The sequence below is a fragment of the Protopterus annectens genome, chromosome 5.part1, assembly GCF_019279795.1.
Source record: "Protopterus annectens isolate FY-2018-M chromosome 5.part1, PAN1.0, whole genome shotgun sequence".
NCBI lineage: Eukaryota > Metazoa > Chordata > Ceratodontiformes > Protopteridae > Protopterus > Protopterus annectens.
In genome coordinates this window covers 551,524,647-551,539,783 of record NC_056736.1, presented here as the reverse complement: position 1 = coordinate 551,539,783, position 15,137 = coordinate 551,524,647, and positions in this window count along the sequence as shown.

The following is a 15,137-nucleotide window of genomic DNA, read 5'->3' as shown; positions in this document are numbered from 1 at the left end:
GTGACATGGATGGGTAGATGACTACTGATTGGTTCTCGCTCTCTTCCCCCACTTTGTGTGCTGGGAAAAAGAGAGCAAGAAACAGTCAGACTCACCCATGCTGGCCACACTCCATCTAATTTGCAGACTAGAGCATGTTTTACATCATTAGCCTCCACACCCATGCTATTGAGATCTTTGAAACTCAATCAGTGGAGCAGATTTTGGCAAGGTAAGAAGAGAGGCAAATGCTGGGTTTCTTCTGAAATGCTTTCCTTATGCAAAAAGCAGAGCTTAGTACTTTCAGGGTGTTTAGAGGGAAAATTGCTGCTACTTGTAAATTAGGAAAATCTTATTTAAAGACTATAACATCCAGGTTGTTAAATGGCAGTTTGTAGTGCACTGTAGAAGTGATGTGATATTTCTCCCTAGCATTCAAGCCGAAATGGAAAGTGGAAAGTCGGCAACTCGTACATACTGTCTGAGCAACAAAATATTAATTCTTAAAGCTCCATACTAGGAAGTATAAACCTTTGGTGCACATTGTACTGTCGAGTAAGCTGTCCCTTCTGTTTTTTGTCATAGTAAGGATGATTGTTCTTGTCATCCACTAGAATCCCATCAGTCTTAATGGCAACTACCCCGGTATCCATATGGCAACTACCTCAGTATCCAATGGTACTTACCACCTTCTGATCACCTATTGTCACCCCATTACTACAGTCCCTGGTCTAGACAACATCTTGACTCATAATAATTAGAAACTCTACCCACCACAAAACACAACTTGTAACCCTCCCAATGCGCAATATTTGTACTAGACTGTAAATTAAATATCACAAAGTTTGTCAGTATACATCAAAGGGTTAATGTTATGTATATTGCAGATATGAGAAAGCTATGTAACACAGAAGATTGTAAAAGGAGATCAAAGCTCTCAAATCTCCACCTCTAAGACAAATGTGTTTAATTGTTTTACCCAAATAAATTAAAAATCAGCAAGTGCAACCATCCTCTGTCATTTTGAGATGACTTGCATAAGAAATGGGAACAGCACTACAGTGTCTACTTGCAAAGCCTGTTTGTTTGCATTGTTGCACATGATACCATTCAAATTTAAAAAAGAGGAGAGACATGCCAGTCACCTTTATATGGGGCCATAGCAACTAACCAGCTGTACGAGTGCAGCTACAGCTGAGCACTCTGCTAAGGACACACCATACTGTTTTTGGAATAAGGCAGTACTAGGGGCTACTTTGGAGTACAGCAGGTGGGCAGGTCATTCTGCTAGTACCATCAGTAATGCTCACTAGTATGTGACTAAAAACAAATCACTGCTTGTGTGTGTGTGTGTGTGTGTGTGTGTGTGTGTGTGTGTGTGTGTGTGTGTGTGTGTGTCTGCATGAGTGCATGGAGATGCCTATATGATCCAACAAAATATGACAAAAGGAATATGACAGATGTTATAAAAAGGCATTGTTTATACCATAAAATGAAAAAACAATGTATATAAGTATATGGAATGTGAGGATTATGGCATAGTGCTCCCTATGTGTAAGAGGGTGACTGGTCACATGTACAATGTAAACCTCTCACTGTAATAAGTACCTTTCTCCTGTGCACCCTGCATGCTAAAATTGATCCCGTATGACGTTAAATGACTATTGCCTTCTTTCTGCTGAAAGTAACAGCATCTGATTTCCTGATAAGAGTTCCTGCAGTTTCATGCCCAGGGCAGCTATTACAGAAGTGCCTCTACCATCTCACTAAATTGAATAGCCTGTAGATCTAGCCCATGGATGACCATGATGAAAGTCTTCATGTTTGTATTTTGACCATATTTTTCTGTCTTGCCAGTTGTACAGAGAAGTCCATCCTCACTCCAAGAGGCTGCAGGATCTTCATTCATGCTGCCACTAAGCCAGGTTCTTAAACAAACATTGGTAACTACAAAGTCAACCAAGAAGGTGTAGAGTGAATGCTCTGCTTCCTGGTGGCTGGAAAGGTTCCCTATTAGATGAATGAATGCTTAAAATGCTGAGTACGACATGCTCAACAACTTTTAAGTGAACGTTCATCTAAGCGAAAGTCAAGAACGTCGAATCAAGGAGTTTCAAAATGTTACAGTTGGCCAGCCATGAGGAAGCCAATGGCTGACATCAGAACATTCACACTCTCTCGCCGTTCTTACAGTCCTCCACTGCGGTGCAGTCTTGATATTCACCCTGTGTAATGTTATGACAGTGCTCCATTGTAGTGTGATCTTTGAGATGATATATTTACATGGGTGGGAGTAGGGGGCACAGCCCCCGAGGTTGGGGGTGTTTTTTTTGGGAAGGGGGGTTGTAATGGTGTACAGTACATTGTAGCCATCAGCCATTGGCTTCCTGACAGATGGCCAACTATAACTTTTCGAAACTCCTTGTTTCAATATTTTGGGGTTTCGCTTAGACGAACGTTCACTTAAAAGCTGTTGAGCATGTTGTACTCAACATTTTAAGCATTTGTTCATCTAATATAGACCCGGGTGGAAATGATGCAGCAGAAAGTGCACAAGTGACCCCAAGTGGATGCTATGATATTGACAGGTAGTCAGCTTGTTTGAACACTGGTGCTGTATGACAGGATGGTGGACTTCATACAGGCATGTGTCAGAGGCCATAAAGTACAGCCCATGATTATTGCATTATGTTGTTCAGGGACAGCAGTGACACCTTAGTTGGCAGGAGTATGTTAAGTATATAGGAAGGATTATGCCACTTTTCTTGTATTTCAGGTGGCAGTAGTATAATGGAAAAAATTAAAACTGCAGGGATCATGAAACAAAACACCACTGAAGTAAAATGAATGTAGAAACTAAAAAAACAACATGGTATTTCTGTAGGCAGAAAAAACAAAGTGTACTAAAAATAAAAAACAAGTTTAATGGTAAGTTCTTTTACTGTTAACAACAGCTTCATCAGACATCTCCATCAAAGAAAGCCATCCATTTATATTCAAAATAACCAATCAACATCAAGAGACAATCAACAAATTAAAGCATAAAACCCATTTTTAAAGTGCCAACACTTAAAACTGCCATCTGTATACATAGTACAAAGACACATTTCAACCATAATTTAAATGTATAAATACATATATAAAAATACACATATAAAAAACACATAAAAAAGTCAAAAACTTTAATGTTTCAAGGGATTCTGTTTTCAAAAAGGTTTTAGTGAAACCATATAATTAATACCAGGGTGGTGATCCGCCCTAAAGAACAGAATCCATTTCTGTTCCCGGGCCTCTGCCTTATTCTTAATGTCATCTCCCCTTACACTCTCAACTACAGTCTTTAGTACAAAAACATAAATTGATGTTGATCACTATTAGACCACACATGTTAGCCAGAGCATTCATTTCTTTGTTGTTCCTGATGTCTCTTAAATGCTCAATCACCCATTCTCTTAAGAAACGTTTAGTCTTCCCAAAATAGTACGCACCATAGCATGTACAAAAGGCATAGTACACTATGTTCTTAGTAGTGCAATCAGAATAAAATGAAGACTCTACAACACATCTCTGTGTAGGATGTACAATACTACTACAGGCATGCACATATTTACACATACTGCATGTCCTACAAGGAAATGTCCCTTTCTTTTGGGAAGCTATCATATGTGGGGTCTCATCTTTCCTGTAGCAAAGCTGCCTTTTAATAGATAAATTATTTTTGAAAGCAAAACTCGATCTTTCAGTAACAATCTCCCTTAAATCACTGTTTGCATACAAAATATTCCAATTTCTTTTCACAATATCAGAAAACAAATTTATGTCATTGGAATATGTTACGAGGAACCTAACAACAGCTTCATCAGACATCTCCATCAAAGAAAGTCATCCATTTTTTTCGAAATAAGCAATCAACACCAAGAGACAATCAACAAATTAAAACATAAAACTCATTCTTAAAGTGCCAACACTGAAAACAGCCATCTCTATACATAGTACAAAGACACATTTCAACCATAATTTAAATGTATAAATACATATATAAAACTACACATATAAAAAACACATACAAGAAACTCAGAAACTTTAATGTTTCAAAGGTTTCTGTTTTAAAAAAGGTTTTAGTAAAGCCATATCATTAATACCAGAGGAAAACGGGTGCTTGAGCATTTAAGAGACACCAGGAACAACAAAGAAATGAATGCTCTGGATAGGCATGTGTGGGCTAATAGTTTCAACATCAATTATTAAGAATACGACAGAGGCCTGTGAACAGAAACGGATTCTGTTCTTTAGGGCAGATCACCCCCATGGTATTAATGATATAATATGATATAATCTCAAAGATCAACTCACATACTGTATGTGGAGTGGGCAATAGGGACTAGGGCTATGTGTGAATGAAGCAACTGGCCCTGAGGTTTATTTATTTATATTTTTTCTTTTTTATTTTACATTTGTTGACCGGGAAAGTCCGGCTGGACACATGCCCATTTTCAGCGGAGCCCCCAGGAGAAAAGCTCCATTTCCATATATGAACAAGTTATTAAGGACAGTGGCATTAACCTACAAGACAGGTATAATAACATTAGGAAATACAGTAAGCACAGGCTCATAGTAAGATATACAATCAGAGGTATCACACTTCTTTAAGCATGCAGTATATTACAGACATACACACTTAATACATGCAGTATATTACAGACTTATACACACTTAATACATGCAGTATATTGCAGACGTATACATATAGAATATATGCAGTTCTTAGCAGGCTCATAGATACATTATAACGCAGTATGTGCTTATCAATGCAGACAGTTAAATACATGTGATAATGCCACTTTTGGACCAGAAACAAGGTGAGAAACTTGACTTGACATTTGCCATTGACTAGAGATATTGCTTGTCTTTACCCAGGGGTGAGACAGGAGCATAGCCAGTTGTTCTTAAGGTGGGCATTTAGTAGTTTTTTAAATTGTGTCATGGAATTATTTGATGTTAGGTGGGCAGGTAGGGAATTCCAGAGTTTGGAAATATAGCAGCTAAAGAGAGATTTCCCTGCCTCATTGTTATGTTTGGTAACTTCAAGGAGGTTAAGGGTGCTTGATCTCCTAGTTCTTACTGTGGTGTGAGGACGTATAACATTTTGAAGGGCTGGGATTTTGTCTGAGTTGTAGTATAACTTGTGTGCTAGTGACAATTGATTGAGTTGAAGTAGTTTGAGGGAACTCCGACTAGTTTAGTTTTTGAGAGATTCCCAGTTATGTGTTCTATGTGGTGATTCTGATGCAAATTTAGCTATCTTATTGTAGCAGGATTCACGTTTATGTAGTTCGGATTTACAGAGGTTAGTTAATGCTGTGGATGCATAGAGGAGGGTGGATAGTAGATGTGTCCTGTCTATTGTGGTTTTGGATAGCTTGGAGAGAAATTGCTTGTTGCGATAGAGTAGTCCCAGTTTTTTGTGAACTTTCTTTATAGTTTAGGCAATATGCAAGTTGAATCTTGGATGGTTGTCTATTTCCATGCCTAAATGTTTGGTGTGGGTAGTTGGGGTAATAGCAGTTTTGTTAGTAGAGGTGATATTAAAGTTGTCTGTTTGGGGGAAGGTTCTATAAGAGGTGAAGTGGAGTAATTTAGATTTAGCTCAGTTAAGAATAAGCTGGTGGGAGTTGAACCAGGTTTCAGCTAGAGAGAAGCATTCTTCTGTTTGGAAGTGGATGTGCTCAAGTGTTGGAGTGGCACATATGATTGTGGTGTCATCTGCGTATTGAATTATTGTGGCCTTTGGTGTGGAGGATGAGAACTGATTGGTGAATAGAGTGAAGAATAATGGGCCTAGGATAGAGCCTTGTGGGACTCCTATGGATACTGGTAGTTGAGAGGATAATTAGTTCTGCCATTTCACTGCTTCTTGCCGACATGATAGATAGCTCTTAAGCCATGTGATGGAGGAGAAACTGAGGTTTAGGGTAGATAGTGTATGAAGAAGTTTATTGTGGTTTATATCGAATGCTTTAGATAAATTTAAGAATAAGGCAGACACTAGTTGTCCATTGTTTCTGCGTTGATTTATGGTATTAGGGAATGCAATAAGTTAGGTGGTGATACTATGAAAGGGTGTAAAGCCATACTGGTTTTTGGATAGCAAATAGTTTTTTTGAAGGTAATCTATGAGTTGTGTGTGAATGACCCATTCTAGGATTTTTGATAAGGGTGATAAAATAGCAATAGGATGATAGTTGTTGAGTTCAAAGAGTTACCTCCTTTGTGTAATGGTATGATATGGGAGGTTTCCCATATATGGGGTACTTTGTGCTCCGAGATAGACCTGTTGATGAGGACTGCAACAGGGTAGGCTATAGCTGCTGCAGTTATTTGGAGGTAATCTGTAGGTAGGTTATAAGCAGCCAGGGTGGTGGGTTTGAGTTTTTGGAGGAGTTTTTGAATGATTGACACTGGCTAAAAGGTAAAGTGAGAGTTATTATTTTGTGGTTCTTGTGGTTCATTTGTAGTTGGTATGTTTGTTGAGGTAGGGGGACTGGTATTAAGTTGGTTATTAGCTATGGCCTAGATTGTCTCAGTAAAGTATTTATTAAACTGGGTGGGGATGTTATCATGGTCGTTCCCAGTTATAGGTGTGGAGGATTTAGTTTTCCTAGGTTGCAATACAGAATTAATTGTAGCCCAGAATTTATGGTAGATTTTGGTTATAGGCGATTTTGTCTATTTTGATGCATTTCTTGACTTTATTACATAGTTGTAAGTAATTTTGTTTATCTAGTTGGGTTTTGTTTTGTGAAACTGAATCCATGCTCTGTCCCTTTCTTTAAGAATTGATCTGGTAGGTTTAGTTAGCCAGGCGGTATATTTAGCTTTTATTCTTGTGGTTCTGTTGGGGGCATGATGGTTTAGTATTTTTATGAAGGTTGTATTAAAGTACATTACTGCATCTTCTAGAGCTAATTATTCAGTTATTACGGATAAAGTTCTATCTGTTTCTGACTTCTCTTTGAGTTATCTGGCTTATTTGGGGAGTTTTGGTTCTCAGTAGATATGTAGGTTGCTGGTCACTGAGAATGTCAGGTAGACATCCAGCTAGGGATATGAGGGATAGGTGGGATATAAGTATCCAGTCCAGTATGGACTGACGTTTGGATCTTTTACTGATGTAATTCTGGCTTTGCAAGATTGCAATAGTTGTCTGCACTTTCAGATGAATGTAATCTAATTATCAAAATGTATGAGTCATTCTAACTGTAAGTTATTTCACATCTGTTCATGCATATACTGAATGTCTGTTTAAAAATGTTTGTAATATGTTAAGAGCATTTCTCCTCGGACATATGCTGAAAAGGTGTATTTTGACTAAAGGCAGTTGGACAAAGCTGGGTAAGCAAAAGCAAAATAAATAATAAGAAATATGCATTTGTGTAAGGTGAGCTGACACACATAAGTTGCTTCTTTCATACACATGTACCCCCTTCACACACACTTGGCACTTGCTGGATTCAAACCCCTACCTAACTATGTTATAACACTAGAAACGGACGCATTAGTAGAGCGCGCACTTGGCACTTGCTGGATCAAACCCCTACCTAACTATGTTATAACACTAGAAACGGACGCATTAGTAGAGCGCGCTATTGTGACTAATGATTTTGTCAATTAAGTGAAATTAATGCAAGTATGTTAATTTAATCCTGGCAGGATCAAAGCAGATACTTTTGTTCAGTAATGGGGACGTGGAGGCTGTTTGTGAATTAATTGAGTTGACTGGCCCTGCTCTTTACTGTTGTAATTCTGGCTTTGCAAGATTAATGTGTATTTTGTTAAGGTCAGCTGTCATAAAAGCTTGTGTCAATGTCTCTCAGAACCACTGGCACATTAGGAGTTGGAGTGACCTGGAACTGTGAATAATAAATTAAGATAGTACAGTGGGATTTCTAACTCTTACTTTTCACTTGGCATTGTACAAAATGCAGACTGCCTGATGCAGTGCAATCTATGTGTACTCATAATAGTTTCATACAGTCAAGACCAACTAATTTTCTACTGTTTAGAGATGTTTTGGTTTTGTGCTGATATATAATCTAAACACCTCATTTGGTCTAAAATACAATTTATTTAGTCTAATATTTGGTAGACTATTTAGCATGTGCAATAGTGATCGAGCAATGAGCAGTTATTTTTATGTAAAATGGTAAGCACAATCAGTGTTGATCCAACTTTACCATAGCTCTGCCCTGTGAAGTTAACCCCACTCCCAAACATGTGTCTCCTGTTGCCCCCCTTTGATATGAAGTCACCAGCCACCACAGGGCTTAAGAATTACTGTCTTGCAGCTGACACAAATACATTCTATGTACATCATAGCCTTGGTACAGCTATTGCCAGCATGCTCTGTAGTGCCATGTCAAGAATATGAGAGTTTTCTTAGCATAACTTCAGGTATTAGGAAACCAGGTATTTAGTCAGTCACAAGAGACAGTCTTCTTCTTCTTCTTCTTCTTCTTTCGGCTTTTCCCGGATAAGGGTTGCCACAGCGGATCACCTGTTTCCATTTCTTCCTGTCCTCTGCATCTTGCTCTGTCACAACAACCACCTGCATGTCCTCTCTAACCACATTCATAATCCTTATCTTAGGCATTCCTCTTTTCCTGTTACCTGGCAGCTTCATCCTTAGCATCCTTTTCCCAATATACCCAGCATCCCTCCTCAGCGCATGTCCAAACCAATGCAATCTCGCCTCCCTGGCTTTGTCTCCAAACTGTCCAACCTAGGTTGACCCTCTAATATACTTATTCCTAATCCAGTCTACCATCGTCACACCCAGTGAAAATCTTAACATCTTTAACTCTGCCACATCCAGCTCTGACTCCTGCCTTTTCTTCAATGCCACTGTCTCCAACCCATATAACATAGCTGGTCTCACTACCTTTTTCTAGACCGTCCCTTTCACTCTTACTAGAGACAGTGATATCACAAAATGATGATATTGCTGAAAGTGTGTGTGTGTGTGTGTGTGTGTGTGTGTGTGTGTGTGTGTGTGTGTGTGTGTGTGTGTGTGTGTGTGTGTGTGTGTGTGTGTGTGGTGTGGGTGTATGTGTATGTGTGTAAAGTGTGTGTGTGTGTGTTTATGTGTGTTTCATTCAAAGTTAGAAATGTAAACCAGGCACTATTATATTTAAAACATATGTATTTTTTCATTTTATACATTTATTGATATGTAGACCAGTAAACATGTGCCTCCTTTCAGGAGTGACTTTGGAACATGCATCTGTTTGCAAGGCATGTTCAGTCATACAAGATGGAAGTAAGAGCATGGAGAGAACCATTATCTGCAGTAGAAGAAAAAGCTTATTATCAGAAAAAAGTTATAATCCTATAAGCACTGATACTTTGTGAGTTAACAGTGTCCAAGCAGTTTATTCCTTTAAGTTTAAAGCCTCCAAATTGATTTTGCTGAAAACCTCTTTTCAACAAAACTGACGTTGTCCTTTCCCTACTGTTGTGCAACCATGGAAATAGAATTTATAAGTTGGGGTGTGTGGAAGTTCTCATGTGGGAGTTGAAGATGGGCTTTCTCCCTGAAAAAAATAACTTTAGGTTTACTGAATATAGTTTTTAATGAAATTATTTTGGAGGTTTGAAAGTTTGAAGAAATTACCATGGACAGGTAAGTCGACCTGAATCTGAGAAAAGCTTGAGCATATTTTAACACATTTTTAATAATTTAAACTACTAATAATTGCAAAAATCACATTTAACAGATCGTAACACTATCTAAACCATTAAGGAAAGCATTTATTAGTGAACACGGTATACAGGATAACCCATTCATTGTAGGAATCTCTAATTACAATAGCAGGTAGAGTTGAAGTGTGTCAGTTCTATAGCTTAGTTCAATAATACAATAATCAATTGCCAAATACACTGACATAAGTAAAGGCAATATTAACATGCAGGTAAATTACCTTTAAAAATAAAAGTGTTTAAAATGAGAATAGAAAAAAGATTGGATAAGTAATATTGTGTACAGTTCTGTACATGTAGAGGGAGACTGTAGCCACCTGAGAGAAAGGCAAGAAAATTGTCTATGATTCACAATAAATGTCATTTAAAATAACAAAGAAGAACATGCCAGCTATATTGCTGACAGGAGTATTCTGAAGGTTCATGTTGCAAAAAGATTTACTCACATCAAGAGCATCCAAAAAATCCAGCTAGATTCCTTCAAAAAACAAAATGTGAAAGAGAATGAGATAAATCAGACCATACATAAAAATGGCTCAGTGCAGATAAAATAATATATTATTTAACTGAAGGTTTGGCATTTAACAGCCAGAACTTTGTTATTGATATTTATTGATATATTATTAATAAAAACTGATGGAATTACAGGATGCCTGGTCAGAAGCAAGAGAAGTATTAAATAATGTTTGTGAAACATAAAGTATTAGTTAAATACCTAGTCGGCCTGCAATTAATCTAACAGATAAGAATACAGTTATACTAGGTGGGCAATACAGTTCTTATTGAGTATGTTCTGTGTATCTCTGCTTCCCGTTGTTAAAGGTGTTATTCTGTTTTTAACACACTGCTATTATGCAATAACAATGCAAAAAAAAAGAAAACATTTAAATATTTTCTGGGGTAAAGAAGATAATTGCCTTGATAAAGCAGTACTTGCAAAGTGCAGATTCCTGACCTTGAGAGGGCAGACCACAGAAAAAGGATTAATGTTTTTTCTTTCACCAAGAAAACTCAAAATGTATTGCAAGGATACCTTGCATTTATTTCTTAGCTCTTGTTATTACTGAGAAAGAAGAGATGCTTTCTGAGCGGAATTCTTGAAGTAAATGGAGACAGTTCTCCACATCGTTAAGTTATTCAGACCTTCTAATCTACAAGAAGAAGGAAAATATTTCTTAGACCAGTATTTTAGTGACACTTATCTGTATCCTACATGGTGTGTGCAGACCTAGATAGCAACAATTGCCTACATCCAAGAGGGTATGTGCAGAGATAGATGAAGATTTGTAGACTATGGCTAGATGCCAAATTGCAGCTAAAAGGCATGGCCATTTTTGTTGGTAATCATGGACTCCTTACACTTCTGCACCGTAGTTAGTAATAGTTTTCATGCAGGAATTAATGCATTTAAGAGAAAGTGATCAACTAATGATAAAAACAAGAACATGTGACTTTAGCTTTGGTTATGATAGGCTGATTACATTGAGCTTCACCAGGATAATGACCACTTGTCGCAAAGTCTAATCAGTTACCTTCACAAATAACAATGTAAGACAGTTGTTAAAGAGTGGCGAGTCTTAAAACATTAATTGCCCAAACCTCTGTTAATATGGCAGAACTTTAGTTTGCTAATCTTTCAGTTAAAAATGGCATTCGTGCAACATTCAAGTGAATCAAGACCTGACACATGACCTGAGTTTAAGGACAGGAAAAGAAATTTATAATCATCACAACATCAACACACTCTATCCCTGTAATGCCATCTTCCAATGTACCATTTAACAACATAAAAGCTATTCAGAGCAATCACAATGAAAATTGACTATTATCTTGTTATCAATTAATTATGAAAAAAATACAAATAAATACCTGACTTGGAAATAAGTAGATGCATTATATGGATAGCAGTAATTACATTAAAAGCAGAGAATATTTCTGATAAAATGTTAATGGTTTTTAACTACACAATTATGATAATTTTGCTCTAAATCATCACAATAGTGTAAAAGTAGTATGCTGAACCGCTTCTGTAGTTTGTACACATTAGTACACTTGTGATGATTGCTAAAGCTGAAAGAAATCCATTGATCTAATCCATATCTTTATATACATAGGTTTATAGGTTCATAGGTATTTACTAGGCTAACAACCACAAGGGCTTTTTTAAGTCTAGCCATGCATCCCAAATCTCTGACATGTTCTGATACCCTTGATAAGTGTAAGCAGGGGTTTCAAAGATGAACCATTTACAGGTCACCTGTGTCCGTTAGAGACACAGGTGCCAAACCAGGGATGAATTTCCAGTTTCCCATCCAATTTTCCAAGTTGCATTTGAATTGGGTTAGGGAGGAACTCTGCTTTACATGGATGATATAAATAAACGAAATTAAAATTGCAATATGGAATAAAGAAGTTAGATTTTATCATCTCATAACATGAATATATTCTTTAAGTAAAGATAATGATATTTGGGTATAGCATTATTCAATCATGGAAGTATTTTTTACCTTATGAGAATAACACCCCCATATGATACAAATTACAGTGTTATGTGTCATCTGTGAGATATATAGGGACAAATCTATCACAGTGACCAAGATGATACAGGATTAGTTACTGATTAGGCACTGGTGGAGTCAGCAAGGGGGAGCCCCAGTAGCCACTGTCAGTTTACCTATAGTAGGAGAAGGAAGGCATCCCATCCTACTCCCTGGTGCCAAGTAACCCGCATAGCACTCATAAGGAGCATGACATCTTACATGATTATAGCATTGAGAGATTTCTCAGATGTCATACTGCAGGATGTCAGTTTCAAAGGAAGCGTGATGCTAATAAGCAGGAATAGATGTCGATTTCTAGGAACAAGAGTGACAGCAGAGTGAAAAGGGTATAGTTAGACTCCAAACATGAACAATAAGATCATCAGTGGCAGCTGCTAGACAGGTAACATGGTGTGCAGTGCTTCAGGACAGCTAGTTTTAGAACATGCATGGAAATGCTAGTTTTACACAATCAGGAGGTCAGCAATCCCTTAGAAAAGAGTCTTAAATGTCTTAGTCACTAGATATTTGTACTGTCACAGTCATGTACTATAGAAGATTCAGATTCTTCTCCGAATAAAAAAATAGCATCAAACTGGAATTCTGTGCAAGACTGCTTACTTTTTAAACCTCTTGCTTCACATACTCAGCTACAAATTCACTGCACTTGCTAGGAGGGAGCATTTCTACTGCAGTAACCTGACTCAAGAAGCATGAGCAAGACCATAACAGCCAAGTTTTGAAAGTTCAAATTCAATAAAAATAAAATAAAAACATTTTTTTGTATGTTTATGCAGGAGAGACAACCCCCCGCCCCCCGCACACCCCCACACCTCGTGCTAACTAAATATATCAGCTTCGAAATCACACTTCAGTGACAAGAATGGTACATTTCTTGTTCTGTCCAGTACACCTGTCTACGTTTAAACCATTTGAAGTTTCAAAACTTTGATCGTATGGTCTCGACCATATGAAGTTTGACGTTTTGAACCTTCAGGCTTCCACATTACACGTATATATATATATATATATATAGAGAGTGTGTGTTTGTGTGTGTGTGTGTACATAAATATGTATATATTATATTATATATATATATATATATATATATATATATATATATATATATATATATATATATATATATATATATATATATATATATATATTTTTTTATGAAAATAAAACAAAAACTAATATATATGTGTATGTGTATATATATATATATATATATATATATTTTTTTTTTATGAAAATAAAACAAAAACTAATATATATGTGTATGTATATATATATATATATATATATATATATATATATATATATATATATATATGGGCTTTCTGAGCATCTGTTACAACAATTTTTAGTTACAGTAAACCACAGACAAAATTCTTTGTGTGCATGAAACAACACATAATGCTTGCAGTCAATGCCTTTTCACTTTTTCATTGTATCTCCTGATTTTTGAGTGATATATAAATTACCAAACTGCCTAGTTTACTCTGCCTATCACTGTTTTTTCACTGATAGCAACTGAAGCTTGAGGAATTTCACCTGACCAACTGTGGAGAAGCCCTTTATTAAATATCTTTCTTACATCAGAAAACTACTTAACAAATGTTTTCTTTTTCATTCTACATCTATCTGGATTTGGTAAATGGAATATTATTGCCAAAGAAGTCTGAACTTTATTCACAAAAATGATCTTGATATCAAAGTAAAGTCTTAGTTGTGTATTCTCTGGATTCCTCAAAATTATTTCTAAGTTACTAAAAATACAAAACGCTCCATACATTATTTATGAAATTATAATTGATAACAAAAGTTACAAATTAGACCAGGAAATTATATGGATACACACACACACACACACACACACACACACACACACACACACACACACACACACATATATATATATATATATATATATATATATATATATATATATATATATATATATATAGGCATTTGTTTAGGTGTAATGACTAAAGAAAACCATACATGAGATCATTCAATAGTTGGATCAGTTTATCTTTCTTAATTTGAAACATGAAAACAAGGAAATGCTATCTAAACCAACTTAACTAGAGAAAATAAAACAATTATAAACTTAAATAAAGCTCCCCGCACTGAAGGCTACACTGCGGAATTTTGTAAATGTTTTAAAGAAACTATGTCAGAAATTATACATGCATACATTTTAAACTTGCTTGCATAAAATAAATTATACATGCATAATTATTTATTTATATTATATTGAATAGCATGACCAATATTTATCTGAATAGATCCAAGCATTATTAAGACCGAAACCTAACAAAGACCTTGCAGACATTGCTAGTTAAGTACCTTTTGCTTATACAAATGTAATAGTCTTTCTTTATCAATCAGACATTATAAGAAATAGAGAAGCAACCAGCTAAACACTTTTGTTGAATACCTTACAAAACTTTTATCAATTTAATAATTATAAAATTTTTGTCTTGCCAGTCAATGCTTTTAAATAGTTTGATAAGGTTAAACTAAAATTCATTTCCTTAGTTTTTGCTAAACTTGGATTTCCAAATTTGATTTTATATCAAACTTCATCGACACTGTTACAAATCAATAAGCATCTTTCTTAACCCATATTTATCAAAAATGTTGAAAGACAAGACTGTCCCTCTCACTATATTTATTTAGTATAGATATTAACCCTTTTTTTTCTAATGTTAATACAAAAATCATACCATAATATTCCTAAATATTTTGGTCACAAAGTAAAATACACAGCATTTTGGAATTCTATAACTATGTACTTACTTCCTCAAATATAGATGTACTAAAATTAAACATATCATGCAATATTCTTTGAAC